The sequence below is a fragment of the Oncorhynchus nerka genome, linkage group LG27 (assembly GCF_034236695.1).
Source record: "Oncorhynchus nerka isolate Pitt River linkage group LG27, Oner_Uvic_2.0, whole genome shotgun sequence".
NCBI classification, from domain to species: Eukaryota; Metazoa; Chordata; class Actinopteri; order Salmoniformes; family Salmonidae; genus Oncorhynchus; species Oncorhynchus nerka.
In genome coordinates, this window is record NC_088422.1 from 80,516,914 (window position 1) to 80,529,489 (window position 12,576).

Sequence of the window (12,576 nt, forward strand, 5' to 3'; positions counted from 1 at the left end):
TGTACTTTTTAATGAGGACAGAGGGATTTTTAACTCCCAGCTTCTCTACCAAAGGAGATTATAGGTCCAATTATGAGACTTTCACTTCAACTGTGGAGAGAAACTCATGTCTTTGTTATGGGAGGACTGTTTGTTGTTGCTGTTGTTCTCAGACAAAACTCTTCTAAACATGAGGATGTGTCTACAGTGTTAGATTCCAAACGACCTCCCATATCTAGGATAGTATATTGTCTGAGAGATGAGGTAAGGGCTCCAGTCATTTAGTAGAGCATGTGTGTCTGTGTCAATGAGAGAAAGAGAGCGAGAGAGAGAGAGAGAGAGAGAGAAAGGGAGATAGCGAGAGGGGTGGGGGCAGGAGAGAGAGGGAGAGAACGAGAGAGAGAGAGAGAGAGAGAGGGGTGGAGAGAAAGGGAGAGGTACAGAGAGAAAGAGGTAGAGAAAGCGAGAGAGAGAGAGAGAGAGAGAGAGAGAGAGAGAGAGAGAGAAAGGAAGAGGTATAGAGAGAGAGAGAAAGAGGTAGAGAGAGAAAGAGGTAGATTGAGAGAGAGACATAAGTAGATAGAAAGAGAGAGGTAGATTTAGAGAGAGAAATAAGTAGATAGAAAGAGAGAGGTAGATAGAGAGAGAGCGGGGAAGGAAGAGAGAGAAGAGAAAGAACATATGTGTGTGAGCATGCATGTGTGTGTGAGTGTGTGCGTGTATTTTAAGTGTGTGTGTGTGTGTGTGTGTGTGTGTGTGTGTGTGTGTGTGTGTGTGTGTGTGTGTGTGTGTGTGTGTGTGTGTGTGCGACCCATCATGTTTCCCCACACAGTGTCATGAAGCAGGCGGCGGTGCAAGAGGTCAGGTCAGACGTGGCAGTGACCTCCCCATCACCGAGGCACCATGTCACCTTCCGGGCAGGCCAAACAAACAGGGCACACACACAGACACACACACCCCGCACACACACCCACACACACACACACACACACACACACACACACACACACACACACACACACACACACTGGCCTCCGGCATGCCGGCTCTGCAGGGTGGCACTGCCAGGTCACGCTACCCCTATCTCCCTCCCTCCTACATAGTCTGATTGATGCTGCTCATTATTTTAACCCCAGAAACAGAGGACAATTACAAACACAGAGATGAGGGGATGAGGGGAGAGGTTATTCATCCATGCCCAGAGGACAGAGAGAACTGGGCGAGGGGTAAAAGGAGGAGAGAGGAGATGAACTATGTGTCTGTGTTTACAACAGAGGGGTTGTATCCTGTAGCTACACCAGGTCACACATGACTGTCACAACCAACAACTTCTATCTAATGGATGTGGCTCTGGCCTGTGACTAATGTCACTTGTCTGATGTTCTGTCACATGGTAGCTGTGTCGCTACGTCATATTGAAAAAGTAGACTGCTGTATAGTGACACTTCCTGACATTTCCATTCCTTCAACTATAAGACCTGTACCCTTCTGATCCCAAGAGCCAACTTCCATTGTGCTGTAGCTAGAAGTTTGAAGAGCCCTAGTATTTCATAATGAAATGGTGAAACTGTGTAGCGCAGTGCCCCAAAATGAAACCCTGCCTGTTCTGCAAAACGGGAGGACTGAGGGTTCACAACAGAGTACTGTTTTAATGTGTTTTTTATTCTCCCCATATTTTCTCTGATTGTTTTGGATAATTTAAACAGACTGTGAAGGAATGAGAGGTGTATGTCATCTCAGCTCACTGAACTACCTATATTTACCGCTGAAAGTGAATTCTTTATGAGACTACGAATATCAAAGACAGGAGGATCAAAGTGGATTTAATAAGCCAGCTAGTGTTCTTGGAAAACCTGGACTTTCATCTACTGCATTTTCCTTGGTTTCTTCAGTTTGGGATTATGCCAAGGATCGACACTAAAGGCAAAACATCTGTAGTCACATTGGCATCACGTATTTTTAATTTGTTAGTCTGTTACACCTTGAAAATGTCCCAGCAGCTAGCAAGTTGCCTCTTCGACTGTCTGTCTGTTTTTCTACCCCCCAATGAAATGTGGTTGTCATTTAAAAGGAGTGTCTCCTCTCTTCACATTACACTTCTGTTGGCACATGTTAGCTTTGTTTTCACCAACTTCCTGGGATGTTAATGGAGTCTATGATCTGGAGAGGACAGGTGCAGAGAGGCAGAGAGACACTGCAAGACTGGCAGGCAGTAGTGCACGTCATGGGTGGACGTGTCACGTCTCCTGCAGACAAACACCAAACACAGGCTGGTTCTGTTTGAAGAAACTGCTACTTTCTCCAGGAGTTATGGGGCTGTTTTAAACGGGACAGTTCACCCTCTGCTTAGCCATGCTGGAGAAGATTTAACACCTAATAGAGCTCTATTAAAACTAAATGCCACATGGGGAATGATTACTTTTTGTCATCTCTATCTGAAAAAAGTACACTGCCACTGAGCTGAAACCGATCAAACAAAAACACTGAGGCAGGAAATTAGTTTTTGTGCTTCATCCATGTTCCCTCCATAATAACTTTAAAAAGAATCTCAACATGCAGCCCAGTGGTAAGAACTGGTTGAAATTAGGGATGCACGATATATCTGTAAACATATCGGAATCGGACGATATTAGCTAAAATTGCCAACATCGGCATCGGCCTGATGTCTAGTTTAACGCCGATGTGCAAAACCGGTGTCAAAGCTGACGTGCATACCTATATAACGTAGTTAGATGACGTGCATACCTATATAACGTAGTTAGATGACGAGCATACCTATATAACGTAGGTAGATGACGTGCATACCTATATAACGTAGGTAGATGACGTGCATACCTATATAATGTAGGTAGATGACGTGCATACCTATATAACGTAGGTAGATGACGTGCATACCTATATAACGTAGGTAGATGACGTGCATACCTATATAATGTAGGTAGATGACGTGCATACCTATATAACGTAGGTAGATGACGTGCATACCTATATAACGTAGGTAGATGACGTGCATACCTATATAACGTAGGTAGATGACGTGCATACCTATATAACGTAGGTACATGACGTGCATACCTATATAACGTAGTTAGATGACGTGCATACCTATATAACGTAGGTACATGACGTGCATACCTATATAAGGCATACATGACGTAATGACACCACATAAAATTTTGCGCTACACGTGCAACACAGTATTCCTAACCTAGCCCACAATGTCTGCTGTATCGATCGAGCAGTCAACAAGTCGAGCAGTCATTTGAAAGAGTAAGAACATTCAAAAGGTAAAATCCATTAACGCCAAGATAATGGAATTCATTGCCCTTGACAATCAACCGTTCTCTGTCGTGGGTGATGTTGGCTTTCGCCGACTGTCGAGCACCGGTACACACTATGAAATGTGCTATTTTTCAGATGTTGCCCTACCGGAGTTACACAGTAATAGCGTCACTGCTATTAGCTTCACGACTGACATTTGGACTTGCGATATCAGACCCATGAGCATGCTGAGTATGACAGCACAGTGAATTGTCAAGGATTTTGTACTAAGGAAAGTAGTATTGCATGCTCAAGAATGTGCTGGTTGTCATACAGCTTCTGCCATTTCAATGGCATTTGAGAACATGTTTGAAACTTGGAAACATGAACACACTAGCTAGCTCCATTCGAACAACTGACTCGAGAAAAAAGCTCATCAACTGCGCCTGCACCAGACATGATACCCTCTGTCGTGGCATTGAAACGCCCGCTCAACAAAACTGCCGGCACAGGCTGTGAACAAGAGAATCGGTGGCATTCTGTCTTTACTGTGTCACCAACATGCTTGATGCTAGGTACAAGGACCGCTACTTCGATGCAGACAAGAAACAGGGTTTACGTGAAATGTTACATACACAGCTGGACAAGATGAAAACGGACACATTGCCAGTGCGCACCGAGGAAGAGAGGCCATGGAGAGACAGAGCTAAAACTACACTGCTTGACATGTGTGATTAAATCCTGGTTGACATTGAAACGACTGAACAAATGAACAACGAAACAGCACAACAAGTAAGTGAAAGAAATAGGTTTTAATGATGTTTTACTGGTAACAGGGACATACATAAATGCCAACAAAACAACTTTTTGGTCAGTGTGGTGTGTGTAACCTTTATTTAACTAGGCAAGTCAGTTAAGAACAAATTCTTATTTACAATGATGGCCTACCCCGGCCAAACCCGGACGACGCTAGGCCAACTGTGCGTGTTGAAATGATGTTATTATAATGAGTTTGAGAGAGTTTTGCTAAGTGTTGTCCAATGGGAGAGTGAAGAGGTCATCTGACAGGTGATACACCCCTCTCCTACCTACTAAAGTGGTACACCACCACCATCTCCCACTCAGTAATGATACAGGCTCCTATGGGCTATGTGGAGGATCAGGTTCCCTGCGGAGCAGGCTCAGAGGCCTCTCTGATGTCACAGTGCACTGCAGGGCCTCCATTTTGTTTCTATGGGGCGTCTCTTCCTAAACATCTATGGGGCCCTTCTCCTAAACATCCATGGGGCCCCTCTCCTAAACATCCATGGGGCCTCCTTTCCCAAACAACAATGGGGTCTCCTCTCCAAAACATATATGGAGCCTCCTACCAGTCTCTCTGAGGGCCAGGGGCCGGATTCACAAAACATTACTTATGAAAGAAATAAGAAGTTCATAAGATAGTTCATCAGTGTAATTTCTCAAAATGTTCTTAGGAATTCTTAGTTTACTTAGGAACTTTGTAAGTATCTTTCTTAAGAACTTTTTATGTGGTATTTGTCACGGATTACCAGAATTGGACCCAGAAGCAGACCAGGACAAGGTGAGTATAAAGATGGTGAGTATTTATTAATCAATGAGAACGTGGAGGTAGATAGTTCCGGGTGGAGGAGCGGGCAGCGGAGGTGGGTTGATGGGAGTGGATAGGCAGATCCAATGGATAACAACACACTGGCGACGAGCAGACAGGGATGGGGTATGGGTTCCGGGTGAATGGCTGTAGACAAAACAAACGGCGGTAAGTTAAAGGCAAGCAAGACGTACAAAACAATAAAACAAAACAAACTCTATAAACTGGAGGCTGGTTCGTGGGCACAACATACTGTTCATGGCTAACGATCCGGCAGGGAATGGATGTCAGGTCAGAGCTTTTGAAGGGGAGAGGTGATGATCAGGACAGGTGTGCAGATTACTGATGGGATACAGGTGCGGGTGAACATCGATCTCCCAACAAGCTAATTCGCCCGGCAACCAGACAGGGTGCGTTCCAGGACACCGGAAACACACTCCAGGACAGAAGCAAACACAGACTCAGGAAGCGGGATTCGTGACAGTATTGACATTAGTGACGTGCTTTAAAAATCTCTTAAGGTATAGGGGGCAACATTTTCACTTTTGGATAAATAGCGTGCCCAATTTCAATTTCCTGCTACTCATGCCAGGAATATAAGATATGCATATTATTAGTAGATGTGGATAGAAAACACTCTGAAGTTTCAAAAACTGTTTGAATCATGTCTGTGAGTATAACAGAACTTATGTAGCAGGCAAAACCCCGAGGACTAACTGTTCAGAATTTTTTTTTTGCATCTGACTGTTCCCTGAGGTGTCTTTACCAAGGGATATTTCATAGGAACCTGTTTTTAGTTCCTACCGCTTCCACTAGATGTCACCAGTCTTTGGAATTTGGTTGAGGTTATCCATTTGTGCAACATCCTGAAACAACGTTACACTATTGAGAGTTGCGCAAGACGTAAAAAGGAGCATGGTTTGTTTACTTGCTGTATTGAACACAGATAGCCCCGTCTACAATTTGATTGATTATTAACGTTTAAAAATACTTAAAGTTGTATTACAAAAGTAGTTTGAAATATTTTGGCCAAGTTTATAGGCAACTTTTGAACTGTTTTGTAGTGACGTTGCGTTTTTTGGCAGCTTTTTTTTCTGGATCAAACATGTCAAATAAATTTGGATATATATGGACGCAATTAATCAAACAAAAGGATCAATTGTGATGTTTATGGGACATATTGGAGTGCCAACAAAAGAAGCTCGTCAAAGGTAATTCATGTTTTATATTTTATTTCAGCGTTCTGTGTAGCGCCTGCAGGGTTGAAATATGCTACCCTCTTTGTTGACATTGTGCTATCATCAGATAATGGCTTCTTATGCTTTCGCCGAAAAGCTTTTTAAAATCTGCCATGTTGGCTGGATTCACAACGAGTGTAGCTTTAATTGAGCATCTTACATGTGTGATTTAATGAAAGTTAGATTTTTACATCATTATTTGAATTTGCCTTACTGCATTTTCCTTGTTTTTTTTTCAAGTAGGACGCAAGTGTCCCCTATACCATAAGAAGTTAAAGAACTTATTTTGTGGCATTGACATTAGTGACATTAGTGACGTGCTTGAAACCAATAAATAAGCCTGTGTGGCAGGATGATAGGATTTGGTCATTTCATTATTTTTCACACATTATAGCCATCAGGCTAGCTATATCAAAACCAAAAATGGATAACCAAGGAAAGTGCAATATAATCTTCAGCAAACAAGAGCTTGAAATGATGGTGGAGGATGGCGCCGGAGCAGAAGGCAGACGTTTTACGTGCCCCCAACCGATTGCATTTTTTGTTTGTAAGTTATTTTTGTACTCTTTTTGTACATAATGTTGCCACTACCGTCTCTTATGACCGAAAATAACTTCTATACATCAGGACTGCGATTACTCACCATGGACTAGAAGAATCCTTTTTCTTCTTTCACGGCTCTGACGAGCCCGAGGTGGAGGATGCATGGCTCCCTTGGGAACAGGTCCTGAGCCCCATGATCTGTGTGAAGAGGAGGCAGAGAAAGAGAGGCCAGAGAGCGGGCTGCCTGCTGAGAAGTCGGACGGATCGAATACACCCCCACTTCCCTCAGTTCTGCTAGCAAACATGCAATCTTTGGACAATAAAATTGACAAGTTATTGGGAAGATTAAACTACCAACGGGATATTAAAAACTGTAACATCTTATGCTTCATGGATTTGTGGCTGAATGACTACAATACCAACGTAGAGTTGGCTGGTTATATGGTGTACCGGCAGGATAGAACAGTGGTCTGGTTAAACAAGGGGCGGCGGTCTATGTATTTTTGTAAGCAACAGCTGGTGCACAATATCTAAGAAAGTCTCGAACTATTGTTTCTCATGATAAGCTGTAGACCACATTACATATCGAGAGAGTTTTCATCTATAATCTTTGTAGCTGTACATACCACCACAGTCAGAGGCTAGCACTAAGATAGCATTGAATGAGCTGTATTCCACCATAAGCAAACAAGAAAACTCACATCGCCCAGAGGTGGCGCTCCTAGTAGCCGGGGACTTTAACTTCTTTGGGACTGGGGGGCAGTATTGAGTAGCTTGGATAATAAGATTCCCAGAGTAAACTGCCTGCTACTCAGGCCCAAAAGCTAGAATATGCATATATATTATTAGATTTGGATAGAAAACACTCTGAAGTTTCTAAAACTGTTTGAATGATGCCTGTGAGTATAACATAACTAATATGGCAGGCAAAAACCAGAGAGAAAAACAACCAGGAAGTGGGAAATCTGAGGTTTGTAGTTTTTCAAGTCATTGCCTATCGAATATACAGTGTCTATGGGGTAATACTCCCTCTAGATGTCAACAGTCAACAGTCTTTAGAACCTTGTTTGAGGCTTCTACTGTGAAGGGGGAGAGAAAGAGAGCTGTTTAAACCAGGTGTCTGGCAGAGTGCCATGAGCTGATCACGTGCTCCCGTGAGAGGTAGCTGCGTTCCATTGCATTTCTAAAGACAAAGGAATTCTCCGGTTGGAACATTATTGAAGATTTATGTTAAAAACATCCTAAAGATTGATTCTATACATAGTTTGACATGTTTCCACATTTATTGTGGAACTGGGATTCCTGGGAGTTCCGATCAAGATCATCAAAGGTAAGTGAATAATTATAACGCTATTTCTGACTTTTCTGACACCTCTCCTTCTTTGGAAAATGGCTGGATGTTTTTCTGTGACTAGCGCTGACCTAACATAATCGCAAGGTGTGCTTTCGCCGTGAAGCCATTTTGAAATCTGACACAGCTATTGCATTAAGGAGAAGTGTATCTATATTTCCATGTCTAACACTTGTATCTTTAATCAATGTTTATTAGGAGTATTTCTGTAATTTGATGTGCCTCTCTGCACTTCCACCGGATGTTTGTTTGAGAGAAAGCATTTCTGATCATAACACACCAATTTCAAATTAGGTTTTTGGTCATAAAGATTAACTTTATTGAACAAAACACACATTTATTGTGTAACATGAAGTCCTGTGAGTGCCATCTGATGAAAATCAAAGGTTAGTGATTAATTTAATCGCTATTTCTGATTTTTGTGAGCCCTCTTCTTGGCTGGAAAATGGCTGTATGGTTTTCTGTGACTAGGTGCTGACCTAACATAATCAATGGGTGTGCTTTCGCCGTAAAGCCTATTTTAAATCGGACACTGTAGCTGGATTTACAAGAAGTTTATCTTTAAAACGGTGTAAAAGCTCTGTTATTTGTGAGGAATTTTCATTATGGGATTTCTGTTGTTTTGAATTTGGCGCCGTGCAATTTCACTGGCTGTTGGCGAGGTGGGACGCTACCGTTCCACATATCCCAGAGAAGTTAATGCAGGGAAACTTAAATCTGTTTGACCAAATTTCTATCAGCCTGCTAAATGTGCAACCAGGGGGAAAATAACTCTGGACCACCTTTACTCCACACACAGAGATGCATACAAAGCTCTCCCTTGCCCTCCATTTGGCAAATCTGACCATAATTCCATCCTCCTGATTCCTGCTTACAAGCTCAAATTAAAGCAGGAAGCACCAGTGACAAGATCAATAAAAAAGTGGTCAGATGAAGCACATGCTAAGCTACAGGACTGTTTTGCTAGCACAGACTGGAATATATTCCGGGATTCCTCCAATGGCATTGAGGAGTACACCACATCTGTCATTGGCTTCATCAATAAGTGCACCAATGATGTCGTCCCCACAGTGACCGTACGTACATACCCCAACCATAAGCCTAGGATTACAGGCAGCATCCGTACTAAGCTAAAGGCTAGGGCTGCCACTTTCAAGGAGTGGGACTCTATCCCGGAAGCTTACAAGAAATCCCGCTATGCCCTCCGACAGACCATCAAACAGACAAAGCGTCAATACAGGACTAAGATCGAGTCGTACTACACCGGTCCTGATGCTCATCGGATGCGGCAGGGCCTGCAAACCATTACAGACGACAAAGGGAAGCACAGCCGAGAGCTGCCCATTGACACAAGCCTACCGGACGAGCTAAACTACTTGTATGCTCGCTTCGAGGACAATAACACTGAAAAATGCATGAGAGCACCAGCTGTACCGGAAGACTGTGTGATCACACTCTCCGCAGCCGATGTGAGTAAGACCTTTACACAGGTCAACATTCACCAGACAGTTTACCAGGACGTGTACTGCGAGCACGCGCTGACCAACTAGTGTCTTCACTGACATTTTCAACCTCTCCCTGTCTGATTAAGAAGGTTTTGTGAATCCGGCCCCAGACTACTGTAGGTCAGGTCATGTCTCTGGAGTGTACTGTACTGTCATCCTACTGTAGGTCAGGTCATGTCTCTGGCGTATACTGTACTGTCATCTTACTGTAGGTTAGGTCATGTCTCTGGGGTATACTGTACTGTCATCTTACTGTAGGTTAGGTCATGTCTCTGGGGTATACTGTACTGTCATCTTACTGTAGGTTAGGTCATGTCTCTGGGGTATACTGTACTGTCATCTTACTGTAGGTTAGGTCATGTCTCTGGGGTATACTGTACTGTCATCTTACTGTAGGTCAGGTCATGTCTCTGGGGTATACTGTACTGTCATCTTACTGTAGGTCAGGTCATGTCTCTGGGGTATACTGTACTGTCATCTTACTGTAGGTTAGGTCATGTCTCTGGGGTATACTGTACTGTCATCTTATTGTAGGTCAGGTCATGTCTCTGGGGTATACTGTACTGTCATCCTACTGTAGGTTAGGTCATGTCTCTGGGGTATACTGTACTGTCATCTTACTGTAGGTCAGGTCATGTCTCTGGGGTATACTGTACTGTCATCTTACTGTAGGTCAGGTCATGTCTCTGGGGTATACTGTACTGTCATCCTACTGTTGATACATGTTGGGAAAATACTTTATGAAGAAAACCAACATACATATTATGTCTATGGCTATACAGTGTCAGGTAGAATATTAGTTGATGGAGCACTGTTTACAAAGGTGAGCTGGAGACTTCTGCCTTTCCAACATTGTTATGCAGCACAATATTCCTTGCACACACACACACACACAAACACACACACAAGCACACAAACAAACATCCTCACCCACGCACACACACACACAACTCTTATGTGTCTGCACCAGAAAAACCACAGGCTTCACTAGAGATCCCGTGTGATCAGCCTGGCTGTGAGCAGCTGTGAGGAGAAGAGCAGTTATAATGGAGTGTGCCACACAGTCTTTACATGTTGTCTCCTTCAAACATCTCACTGATTACAACTGGATTCAATTAAAAGGCATGGCAGGCGGCTGGGCTGACTTGTAAAACACACTAGGAGCACACACACACACACACACACACACACACACACACACACACACACACACACACACACACACATACACACAAAGACTCCCTCCCCAGCCTGGGCGGCTGGTTGCATGGATGATTAACATTTCATGTTAATGATAGGGTTACGTGCAGAGCAATACACTGGGGTTAAGTAATGATAATAACAGCACAGCTCCAACCACATCTGTAATAATGCTGTCTGCACAGCTACTGATCATGCTGGAATGACTGTGTAGTCTGGTGTCACGCTCCCTCAGAGCAGTTCACTGAGCAGACAGTGAGACGATCAGACAGCCTTTATGAAACATAGAAGGGAGAAGGCCTCTTCACATAGGGGTATTACTACATACCTACACATATGAATAGAATGTCACCGTGTTTCACTACAAAGTCAAGGAATTGCAAGTGGTGAAAATATTGTCGGCATTTTAAATCGGTAACCTTCACTTAGCAAGCTGTTTACAAGGCATTGAAACAATATCATCAATCATTCTAAATAGTACTGGTCCAATGGGGAGAATAAGAGAGAATTACAGATGTCATGCACCATCAAGCAAAACACCCCATGTCTATCTTAATGTGTCTGGCTTTGAGTGTGAGTGTGAGTGTGAGTGTGAGTGTGAGTGTGTGTGTTTGTGTGTGTGTGTGTGTGTGTGTGTGTGTGTGTGTGTGTGTGTGTGTGTGTGTGTGTGTGTGTGTGTGTGTGTGTGTGTTTGTGTGTGTGTGTGTGCATGCGTGCGTGTGTCTGTGTGTGTGTGTGTGTGTCTGCGTGCGTGTGTCTGTGAGTGTATGTGTGTGTGTGTCTATAGCTTTGTCTGTGTCTAGCTGTGTGTGTGTTTTCATGGCCCAGTGGACCATTCTCTAGAGCCATTCTCCCTGGGGCAGTATATCCATCACAGCTCAAGCACCCCTCTGACTGGTGCCTATAAGGCCCTAGGCTCTGGCCCTCCACCCAATCTTCTAGTCCCCCAGCTCCCCTCTCTCTCTCTGGGGCCACAGCTATGGGCTCCCACCTGCCCCACATAAACATTGACACACGCATGTGCAGTAACACACAGTGCCCTCACTCACACAGTGACTGCACTCACACAGTGCCCTCACTCACACAGTGACTGCACTCACACAGTGCCCTCACTCACACAGTGACTGCACTCACACAGTGCCCTCACTCACACAGTGACTGCACTCACCCCTGTAACGCCCTCATTGGATAATTAGTCCCACAGGCCGGCCTAAAACAAATAGCTTTATTCATTGATTATTCATTCTGTCAGCTTATCCTCTCAATATACCGATTCATACTGTCATCTTGGGTGAAATAAGAGCTGAACAGTTGATTTCTACTGTCTATATTGCATGGATGTTGGGTCAGATGCCTTGGAAGAGAGATAGAGATGTGGCTGGGCGAATGAGTTGAGTGACAGAGCAAAAAAGGCAGAAAGAAGGGCTCTCTCTATCCCTCAAAATTTAATCATTCATCCCTCCGTCATCTCCCTGACCCGTCGGGTCAAACCACAACAATGATACGCAAAAACCCTCCGCAGCCTCATCTCGTCTGGATGAATAATAAAGGCTGAGGTTTGTGATCATAATTAACAATGAAAGATTGATGGCTATAACTTATTTTGCTGCTGTGGATCCGGAGGTCCCTCTGCGTGTGGTCGTTTAAAGACACAGTGGACCACAGAAAAAGAAAACAGTGTTTCGTACAGAGCATGTCACTGTTGAATAATTAAGAGCGATACAATTAGCCCACCGTGCTAGTGGGTTAGCAGTATTACCTTGTGGTGCTATTGGTTTAGCATCGATTGTATTAGCTCGCTGTGCTTGTGAGTTGGCATGCTTTGTATAAGCTCCTTGTACTAGTGGGTTAGCATGCTTTGTATTAGCTCGTTTTGCTAGTGGGTTAGCA

The 12,576-nt window shown here is 43.8% G+C and overlaps 1 long non-coding RNA gene across 1 annotated transcript; it reads right to left on the reverse strand.

Moving 5' to 3' along the window:
- Positions 1-4,827: 4,827 nt before the first annotated feature.
- Positions 4,828-5,290, reverse strand: LOC135565219 (uncharacterized). The gene is made up of 2 exons (XR_010461397.1): positions 5,103-5,290; positions 4,828-4,996 (listed from the first exon to the last, which is right to left on the reverse strand). It is a non-coding gene; the product is annotated as an uncharacterized LOC135565219 (long non-coding RNA).
- Between the last annotated feature and the right edge of the window lie 7,286 nt (positions 5,291-12,576).